Source organism: Coenobita brevimanus, chromosome 95 (assembly GCF_032717465.1).
Source record: "Coenobita brevimanus isolate Jiangsu-jjx chromosome 95, ASM3271746v2, whole genome shotgun sequence".
NCBI classification, from domain to species: Eukaryota; Metazoa; Arthropoda; class Malacostraca; order Decapoda; family Coenobitidae; genus Coenobita; species Coenobita brevimanus.
The window spans coordinates 28,009,582-28,020,569 of record NC_137048.1 but is presented as its reverse complement, the minus strand read 5'-3'; positions in this window follow the sequence as shown (position 1 = coordinate 28,020,569).

The following is a 10,988-nucleotide window of genomic DNA, read 5'->3' as shown; positions in this document are numbered from 1 at the left end:
TCGCCTCCAAGTCGCCCTGTCCCCCGCCATTTCACTGCCCTGCTCCCAACTCACACCCCCCTCTCTCATATACCTCTCCACCCCATCCCTCCATCTCATCCTCGGCCTCCCCCTCCCTCTTCCCCCCTCCACCTCACTCACATACACTCTCTTTGTCAGTCTTTCACCCTCCATCCTCTCCACATGGCCAAACCACCTCAGTATATTCCTCATAACGCTTCCTATCACATCCACACCACAACGCTCCTTTATATCCTCATTCGTCAGCCTGTCTCTCCATGTGACTCCACAGGCTCCTCTTAAATAACTCATTTCCACTGCTCTCACTCTTGACTTGTGTCCTTCCAACAATGTCCAAGCTTCACTTCCGTACGTTAGAGTTGGTATCACAATACTGTCATGTAGTAACTTTTTCACTTCCATGCTCACTTCCCTGTTTCTTATCACTGCTTTCAAGGAACCAGCAACCTTTCTTCCCTGCTGTACCCTTTCAAGCACTTCACCGTCCAAACCTCCATCCTTACTCATCACACTCCCCAAATACTTAAACGTACTCACATTTTCCAATTCCTCACCATCCAACCTCGCTGTACATTCACTAACTTCACCTCTCTCAAAGACCATCACTTTACTCTTCCCTACATTCACCTTTAGGTTCCGTTTCTTACACACACTCTCAAACTCATCCACCAAGCCTTGCAACTCCCCTTCGTCTTCACTCAACAACACAGTATCATCTGCAAACAACAGTACAGGGAGTTTCCAAACACTATCCTCTCTCACCAGGGCCACTCCAACATCCACTACCCTACCTTGTACCTCTTTTATTACCCCATCCATGTACAGATTGAACAACCATGGAGACATGACACATCCCTGTTTCAAACCAACTTTCAAAGGGAAAAATTCACTTAGTTCACCATCCACACGCACTGCAGCCTTCGCACCATCGTACATACTCCTCACAGCATTCAACAACTTCCCATCTACTCCATATATTCTTAACACTTTCCACAATCCTTGTCTATCCACCCTGTCATATGCTTTCTCCAAATCCATGAAAGCCGCATACAACTTCTTTCCCTTCTCTAGAAACTTTTCCACTAAAGATCTAAGAATGAATATCTGATCTACACAACCTCTTCCCTTCCTAAAGCCTCCCTGTTCTTCTCCAACTAATTTCTCTGTTCTTTCTCTAACTCTGTCTATAAGTATCCTACCATACACTTTTCCTATTATACTAAGAAGACAAATGCCCCTATGATTACCACACACTTCTTTTTCCCCTTTTCCTTTGTACAAGGGAATAATTATACCTGACTTCCAATCCTCCGGGACTCTACCTTCCTCCCAGGCCAATCTGCACATCTTCCACATCCATTCTACTACCATCTCTCCCCCATGCTTCAGCATTTCACCACACACTCCATCAATTCCTGGGGCTTTCCCCGATTTAACTTTCTTCATTGCTTCCACAACTTCTATCCTACTGATTTCTTCCTGTCTTCTCACCTCCCTCCTTCTCCCAGCCATTCCCCAGCCACTTATACTCGCATTACTTCCATCCTCCACGTTCAACAATTCCTTAAAGTGCTCTCTCCATCTGCTCACTTTTTCTCCCTTCTCCACTAGTAATCTACCATTTTTATCTTTCACTCCCCTGCTAACTTCACTTCCACCCTGTCTTACTCTTTTCACATTTTCTTACAGTCCCTCCACTTTACTCTCAAATTCCTTCCAAATTCCTCATCCACTCTCTTCTTACTCTCTCTTACTAATCTTTTCACCTCTCTCCTCCTTTCCACATATAACTCTCTCTTCCGCCTCTCAACTTCTTCCACGCCCCTATTTCTCATCCATTCATTGTATGCTTTCTTCTTTTGTGCCACAGCCTGTTTCACCTCTTCAGTCCACCACGCTGTTCCTTGCACCCCCCTCCGTCTTCTCTTCCTTCCACACACCACATCACATGCTGCACATATTTCTTCTGTAAATATCTTACACATACCTTCCACGTCTCCCATCTGCTCCAGTTCATATTTGCCCAATCGTTCCTCCACTTCTCTCTTATACTCTGCCTTTTTCTCATCCTCTTGTAACCTTTCCACTCTCCTTGCAACTACTCCTTCCTCTCGTCTTTCCCTTCTTCTATTCCTCCATCTTACTTGCATCCTAATTCTGGCCACCACCAAGTAGTAGTCAGAAAGTCCACTCCCCCAACCTCTATACACTCTTGCATCCTTTACACATCTTCGCATCCTTTCATCCACACACACACAATCAATCATTGCCTTCCTTTCATTCAGTTCACCACCCACCCTTCTCATCACTCGCCATGTATACCTGTGGATCATTTTATGCCTGAAGAGGGTATTGGCTATCACCAACCCCCTCCCAGCACAAATGTCCTAAACTGTAATATACCAGAAAAAATACCAATTCTGCCCACATCTAACTTTGAACGAGGGTTTGTAGAAGCAAAACAGCTCACATGCCATACCTAATGAAAATATATGAGTAGCCTACATTTTACAGCAAATATGTGGCATCATAGGGAGGCTTTCACAGTCTCATGAGATAAAATTATGCTGCACAACTACAATTCATAAGAGGCCTCAATAGCTTGTCACTTAAAACTCTATAACCAAGCTCAAATCATGCATGAGAGTTCCCTGTGATCCTTGCCATAATAAAATACCGCTATATGCTTGTATGTATTACAAACACTTGCCTTAACTAATGTTTTGAGCGGCAGATAGCGCTGATGAGAGGCTCAAAGCTTCCTTACGACCGTGCTGAATGGGCTTTAGGACTGCTCGGAACCAGTCGTAAATATTGATGGAGTTGCGACCAGAGATAGTCCCGCTGACGTCACAACATGGCGCCCAAACTGTTTTGAACATCGCAGACGGCAGCCATTGTGAACATAGCTGATGACAGTCCCGCGCTGGCGAGCAACGACCGGGACTAAAGTTTTGAGCATCCGCACCCTGGAACTTGGTACGGAAAATAGTTGCAAAAAGGTACAAATCATAAGTGAAACCATATGGGACCAGGGCCTTCTAAACAACCAAACAACGTGACGGTTAAATATTACAAAAAATTCCTATTTAAAAGGCTTATTAAATTCACATAGTCATAACTCAAAGTGTTCAATAGTATCAATGCCAGATCAAAGATTATAAGATACTAAAGGGGTCAGAAAAAGGAAACGATGCTTACTCAAAGCGGCTGCAACCCTCCCCTCTGCTCAGCCCAACTCCAACTGAGTCGGCGTGCACTTCTGAAATGTTTCCTCTACCCCCCCAACCCTACCCCCCCTCCCTCTCTCCCTCCCACATCCTCTTCTCTCCATTCCCTCCAGCTCTCCCCCCCCCTCACCGTCTTCTTCCGTACACGTCATCATGCAGTTTTCTTTATATATATATATATATATATATATATATATATATATATATATATATATATATATATATATATATATATAAGGATGCATGTACGGAATGTGTTCATGTATGTGTTTGTGTAGGTTGGTATGTACTGTATGTTTCCACTGCCGGTACCTTCGCCCTTTTGAGCTATAAAAGTACGTAATATTTATGAACAATAGGGTGTGTATCTGCATGTAAAAGGTTACTTCAATCCGAATCTCACTCCAATGGAAGTCGGTAGTGACCCCCAAACCCCCTCCTTCTTTCCCTACTCCTCCCCTCCGTCCTCTCCTCCTCCTCCTTCTCTCTGACCCCCACCTTCCCTCTATCTTGCTTCCTCCTTCCCGCACCTCCTTCTCTTCATCTCCCGCCTCTTTCCTTCCATCCTCCTTCCCCCTCCTCCACCCTTGATTCCATCCTTCCCCCCTTTATTCCTCCACTCCTCCCTCCCTCCCTCGTACCTCTTTCCTCCACAAAAATCCGGCAGAAATTCATTTACTCCCCATTGAACCATTCTTCCCTCCCTCCTTCTCCACCCCCCACCCAGCCATCCCTCCACTTGCTATCACAGAGTTTTAGGACATTTTAAAAACATAACTTTTTTTTTCTTGTACTTCTTTTAAGTTAACCCCCGTTACGAGTGACGTACATTTAGGCAAGGCCCATAAAACCATTTGCATTAGGTTCATTCTCCTTCCTACCAGACGATTATATTCAACTCGGGAAGGATTTATTTAGGTGAACGCGTTCGAAAATTCAGTAACTGAATAAAATTGTATGGAGTTTGTTCAAATGAAATGGAAATTACGTAATGGGCCTTACTACTACTACTACTGCTGCTGCTGCTGCTACTACTACTATTACTGCTACTACTACTACTGCTGCTGCTGCTACTACTACTATTACTGCTACTATTACTACTGCTGCTGCTTCTGCCGCTGTTGCTGTTTCTACTGCTGTTGCAGCTGCTACTGCTGTTTACACTACTACTGCAAGTACTTCCTCTTCTACTACTACTACTACTACTGCTGCTACTGCTGCTTGTGCTACCACTTCTGCTGCTGCTGCTGTTTCCACTACTTCTGCTGCTTCTACTACTACTACTGCTGTCGTTGTTGCTGCTGCTGGTTATGATACTACTTCTGCTGCTGCTGCTGCTGCTCCTCCTCCTCCTCCTCCTCCTCCTCCTCTTCCTACTACTACTGCTACTACTATTACTACTACTACTACTACTACAACTGCTGCTGTTGTTGTTGTTGCTGCTGCTGCTGCTGCTCCTCCTCCTCCTCCTCCTCCTCCTCCTTCTACTACTACTACTGCTGCTACTTCTGCTACTATTACAACTGCTACTACTACAACTGCTACTACTACTACTACTACTTGTTACTGCTTCTCCTGCTCCTCCTCCTTCTCCTCCTCCTCCTCCTCCTCCTTCTACTACTACTGCTGCTGCTTCTGCTATTACTTCAGCTACTACTGCTGCTGCTGCTGCTACTGCTACTACCACTACTACTAGTACTACTACTACTACTACTACTATACTACTTGTTACTGCTGCTCCTGCTCCTCCTCCTGCTTCTAATACTTCTGCTGCTGCTGCTGATGATGATGATGATGATGATGATGCTACCACTACTACTGCTACAATACTAACAGTAATAATGCTACTGCTACTACTCTTACTTCTACTGCTGTTCCTGCTACTACTACTACTACTACTACTACTACCACTACTACTACTACTACTACTTGAGTTGATCCCACAGCTAATCCAATTTCACTCCAGATGCCCAGTTAAAGTTCTCTACAGGAACTGTCCATCTTCCCTCTTTTTTGTCCTTTGGTAAACTAAAATTTTGTTGACTGTTCTGATGATAATTATTCACCTCATTTTTCCTGAACAACATTGACCAGTTATTTCTGTACATTGTTATACTCTCCCTCCCCGTGCACGCCTCCAGCAGCTGACTAACACTGCTAAATAAATGACTTGTTATCTTCCCTCTGTCATCACTGGGGGCATTGTTCTCCCTGTTAAATAAGGTGTTCCTCCCTCTCGTCAATGCACCTCCAGCTGGCGTTCTGGCCATCCAACCAAGTATTGCCTGTCACAGGCTGTCTGCCCCAGTTGTGTGCAAGCTTTACACTCATCTTCCACCTATACTTATAGCATCCAGTCTGTGGAGGGCACCATGCAGCCTCCTATAGAAACTGCCCCATTTAAATTTTTGAAGCAGAAGTGTCATGTATTTGCTGGAAAACTGGTCTTGCTCTTGGGGAAGCAATTGCTTGGGTCACTCCCCAGCCATCTCATTTGCACGCATGGTCTACCCTACTCCTATGACACAGGTTTTCAGCTCTTCCAGTGTCTCCATATCTGTACCTCTCCAATTCCTTTGCTGGTCCTGTCTCCCTTCCTAATTCTCTTTTTCCTCTCATTAGTTCTGCTCCCTCTACCTCACCTCCTTCCCGTTCAAAATGCTCCCATTCTTCTCCCTCACCTTCTCCCCATGCTAGCAAATGTAAATGTGCGGTTATATCTTCTCCATCTCATATTCCTGGTCTCTTCTGCTCTCCCTCTACTGCTCAGCCTACTCAATGCTCCCCCTCCTCCACAGTGCTCTATTGCCAGTTCACACTCAGCCTTTATCTTCTCCTGTGGAGGCAGAATCCTTATAAAGCATCAACTACCTTCACTGCACCTCTTCCTTGTATACCCTTGTCACTGTGGAGATACATTCCTACCCCTTCCTCACTCCCTTCTACTCTCATAACCCCCACCACTCCTGAGCCTCCACCTCCCATTCCTTCTAGATCTCCTGGGCCTCCTTCTCCCCCAACTTGTTACTGTCTGTTCCTCTTTCCAGCCACCCGCCTCCTCCACGATCAATCTCTGTCTTCCCCAATCTCTTCAATTCTTGATTTACCCATGCCTCCTGGATACTTTCTCCTTCAACATCATAAATAATCCCTCAGATGTAGTCCTTTATGGGCCACATCCTGTTGGAGTGCCTGAGGTTACTAGACTACAAAGCATCTATTTGGTTATATGGTAACCACTCAGCATTGTAAATGGCTTCCTGGGCTGTAAGAAACCATTTGGCCTGTCACTAATTGTGGAGTCACCTGAAGGTAGCACTACATCCAGTGAGTGGATGGTGGGTGCCCCCACCTATCACAATGATGGAATAATAGTTGCTGAGATACTTGTTGCAATATCAAGCATCGTGACCTGCAAAGGGTGGCTTAAAAGTAGCAAATGCATACTGAATGCATGATGCCCATTAATCCAATATTTTTATTTTTAATATCTGTGTTTATAGAATTCAGCCAGCAATAGTTGGGGTTACATACAGAACCCAAGTTGTGCTGCTGGGTGAACAAGGGCAACAAGGAAGCAAACTCTGTCTAAAAGTTTTGACCAGTCTGAGAACTGAACTTGACTTCTTTCAGTTGCTAGCTGGACACATAAATTTATCATTACCAGACCAGATCCCCCCTTACCTGGAGAGTTTGTATCAACGTGAAAATTAGATGGTGAGCCAGAAGACTCTGTCATCTCTATCTCAGTTGCTGAATCTTTACTGTGAGCTACTACAGAGTGCAAGTGTACTCTATCATGGTATAACTTAAGATTTCAGTATGGTATCCATACTGAAATGAACCCCACATAAAGTCTGTTGGAAACATATTTATTTCTGTACAAACACTTACAGGAAGTTCATATTTTAATTTTGATTTGGTAATTTTTTATTCAAAGTTATCAGAATCTTATTTATACATACAATATACTGAAACAAAATACAGTAGTTACAGGCAACATCTGAAACATTATTTCAATATATTCACCATAAAGGCCCATTTTATAAAGACACAGCAAGCATTCAGTGGTTAAGTTCCTATCCTCAAGTTCGTAAGAATATTACAAATGGCTGGAAATGCTGAAGGTATACACCATTCACCTACACACATCCCAGTCATGTGGGCATAAGATGAGGATAGTTATGTCATTCAATGACTAATTTATTCTTGCTATCTCCAGATGATTTTATTCATCACAATATAAATGTTTCACCCTGGCAGGTTTAGGAATAACCTTCATTAACTATTTCTGTGCCAAGGGGGTCTTGTAAATTGAAAAGAATCATTTGGTAGTGGCAAACAGAAAATTAAGAAAAAATGCCATTGTAGTAAAGAGGTTAATATCTCTTGGATTTTTGGAAACAAGTAAAGCTAATTACAAGTCATGCCAAAATTAAAACAACTCGATGACACAGATGATTCAATATTCAAGCTCTTCAGGCAAATAAATTTTTGTAAAATGTTTGGTATTACATGGCAAAAGGACATGTAATTAGACTAAAGTTGTACTTTAAACTGTCACAGCAAGTACAGCACTGTATTAATATATAAAAACAGCAAATTACATTTTATGTTGCACTGAAGTTGTTCTAATTTATTTGTACAAGGAGATACAAACTTTGTTTCCACCCATACAGCCTAAATGCACTATGTGTCACTTAACAGAGATGGGTGAGATGATTCATGATTTCTATATCGCATCCCTGCATGCCTGTTCTTTTCCAAGCTTTAACTATATTTGACTCAACACATGGTTTCATGCATAACTTATTACATACCCAAGTTCTCCCTCCAAATATTTATCATTGAGAACCAACTTGAATCCTGTCCCATCCCTGTAAACTTTCCCCTTTTGTAATCTTGTCAGGATTGGAAGTTGATAACTCTGTCAGCAAAAGGATGCAGATCATTAACAAGGCAGAAAAGTGTACAGTAAAGTGATGTACTGGACAGACAGATTAACACATAATACTTACTGTATTTACTATAAACTACTGTGCATCAATAAATGAGGCAAATCACTATACAGAAACATGAAAAATAAGAGTAACAGGTCTATTCAGACAATTTTCAAAACCACTATGATATGGTATATTCTCTTGATAAACAAAATTTATTCACTCTTTCTGAGAGCACGATATCCACATCAAAATTCAAGTCTTGCTAATGCCAAATAGTTTATTAAATTTTCAGTTAGTGGTTGTTATTCAACCTCAATCTGTCTGGCTATGCAGGCCCATCAACCAAAGGTAAGCAACTGTTTCTGTGGGGCCATCATACATGTACAGCACAATACAGTACATACATCACATAGGAATCTATCACCCTCTTGTGGCTGACAGTGCTTCACCAGGGCTGGACCAGGGTACCATCCATGGTGAGATGTATGGAAATATGAGGTTTGGTCTCTGGATGAACACGGCAGTTGCCCCACTCAGGATGCAATGCGCTACCGCATGTAGGCTCTCAATAGTATCTTTTCAATTAGTATAATTCACTGATTTTATTACATACCAACCTGCTGACAAATGTGGTTTACATTTCTGAATATTTCTGTAACTGTACTCAAACATTTTATTTCTAGCATCAAATATACAGTAGTCAATATTCATCAACAGTAAATACTATATACTCTTGTATTTAGTGTGGCGGTTGAAGGCAGCTGTAGCTCTTCTTCCTGCAATGCCTACAGGACCTCCTAATGGAGGCAGATAGATAGACAGAGATAGTTGGATAGACAGACAGACAGACAGACAGAGATATAGATAGATAGATACATACATACATATAGATAGATACAGACAGACAGATAGATATAGACAGACAGATAGACTGATACCGACAGAGATAGATATATAGACAGATAGGTAGATAGATGGAAGGATAGATGGACAGATAGATGGACACAGATACAGTATAAGGTATGAACAATCTACAGTGCTGCATTCTTCTTACAAATCGTGTTACTGAAATGGATAATGACAAATTACATAAGAGTAATTATACAGGTTACAGTAAGTCACGTAAGGTATTTTCTATCATACAACATCAGGCAGTTTTGCAACTTGTGTTGTTTACTGATAATTCAGCACAGACCATCAAGAAAGTCTAAGTAAGAGCTAGGAAGTCCAGTGCAGTTACAAAATGGGCCTTTACACTCACTGTGAAATCTGTAGGGTCAAATAAGGCTGGAGTGAGCTTGTGTAACCAAGAATACCTGATGCACTCATGTGATGATTCTCTTGATCAGCACTGGTCCACCACAGAGTAAGTGCTTACGATTGTTATTCTCAAATACAATTTTCTTTATAAAAAAAAAAAAAAAAAAAAAAAAAATCCTTAATTCTGCAAACTTGTGACATACAAATACCAGTGAGTTACAGAATAATGACTAGGATTAAAACACAAGACATTTATATACATAAAGAAATGCATATTGATGCAACTATCTATTCCTACTACAATGACATATTGTACACACATACATGAATAAGACTTGTAATTATGAATATTTTAAACTCCATTATGCATGAAATGAAGAGGCTGACTTGTGTTGGATAGTATTTTTGTATAATGATTTCTATTTACTTAATTTTATACCTGTATTACACAAACTGAAAAGACACTATGACCAAATTTGCTTACAATGTTTTTTTTTTAATTTAAATACTGTACTTTAGTGCACAAAATCTAAAATAATGTTATTCATGTATCAAAGTTCAGTAAATAATGTTTACACTAAATGCAGCTAGTGTTTTTCTATGAAGTTGGGGCATACCTGTGATGAGAGTCACGTCAGCTAGGGTGAGGTCTGTGAGCAAGTTGTACCATGGTGTGGGTGAGAGCATGAGGAGCATTTGTCAAAGCCCACTCTAAAGGTGACAGGCTTACTAGGAATACAATACCTTAAATTAGAAAAATACAGTAGAGTTCCACTTATCCATATACTGTACATGGTTCCCCAGCATCTGGGAATCTTAGAGTTCATTTGACAACAATTTCTCCCATACTGTTTATAATTTCATATGAAACTACTTTACACCATGGTATACATCTTATTGATAATCACTGTTATTGTTTTTAGTATCCCTGTAATTTCTTTTTAAATTCAGTATATTACAGTCACTGTTTTCTGTTCTATATGTTGCCAATGCATCTACAGTAATAAGTGCAGGATGTGGAGAAGCAAAGTACAGGGCAAGAATGTCAGAAACTACCTAATTCAAGTGATGTGACTGGCCTAGAAACAGTGGTATTTGGATAAATGGAATTCTACTTATTTGTACAGTACATTCCGTTATACTAGGCAGCTTTACTTAAGCTGTATGACACTTGACATAGAGGATCTCTTCTCTCATACAGACAGAAAGGACACTCATCAGGCAAGAAAGGCAAGTCTAGTTGTGAATTTTGAAGAAGCAGTTATTACAGGTTGCCAAAAACTGGTTGGAAAACTTGCATATTAGTTTTACTATTATGTAACTGAAGTTTTGAAAACCAGTAATTTGTATTTAATTTTTTCATTAAAATTATTCAACGAATCTCTTGATAAATTATCTCACATTTTTTAGTTAAAACAGTTACCAAACCAAATGATACCTAGTATCTTTTTTCTGTATTTAGTGTCACTACTCGTATTTCTTAGTATCAACAAATGTCACTACTCGTATTTTTTAGTATCAACAAATGTCACTA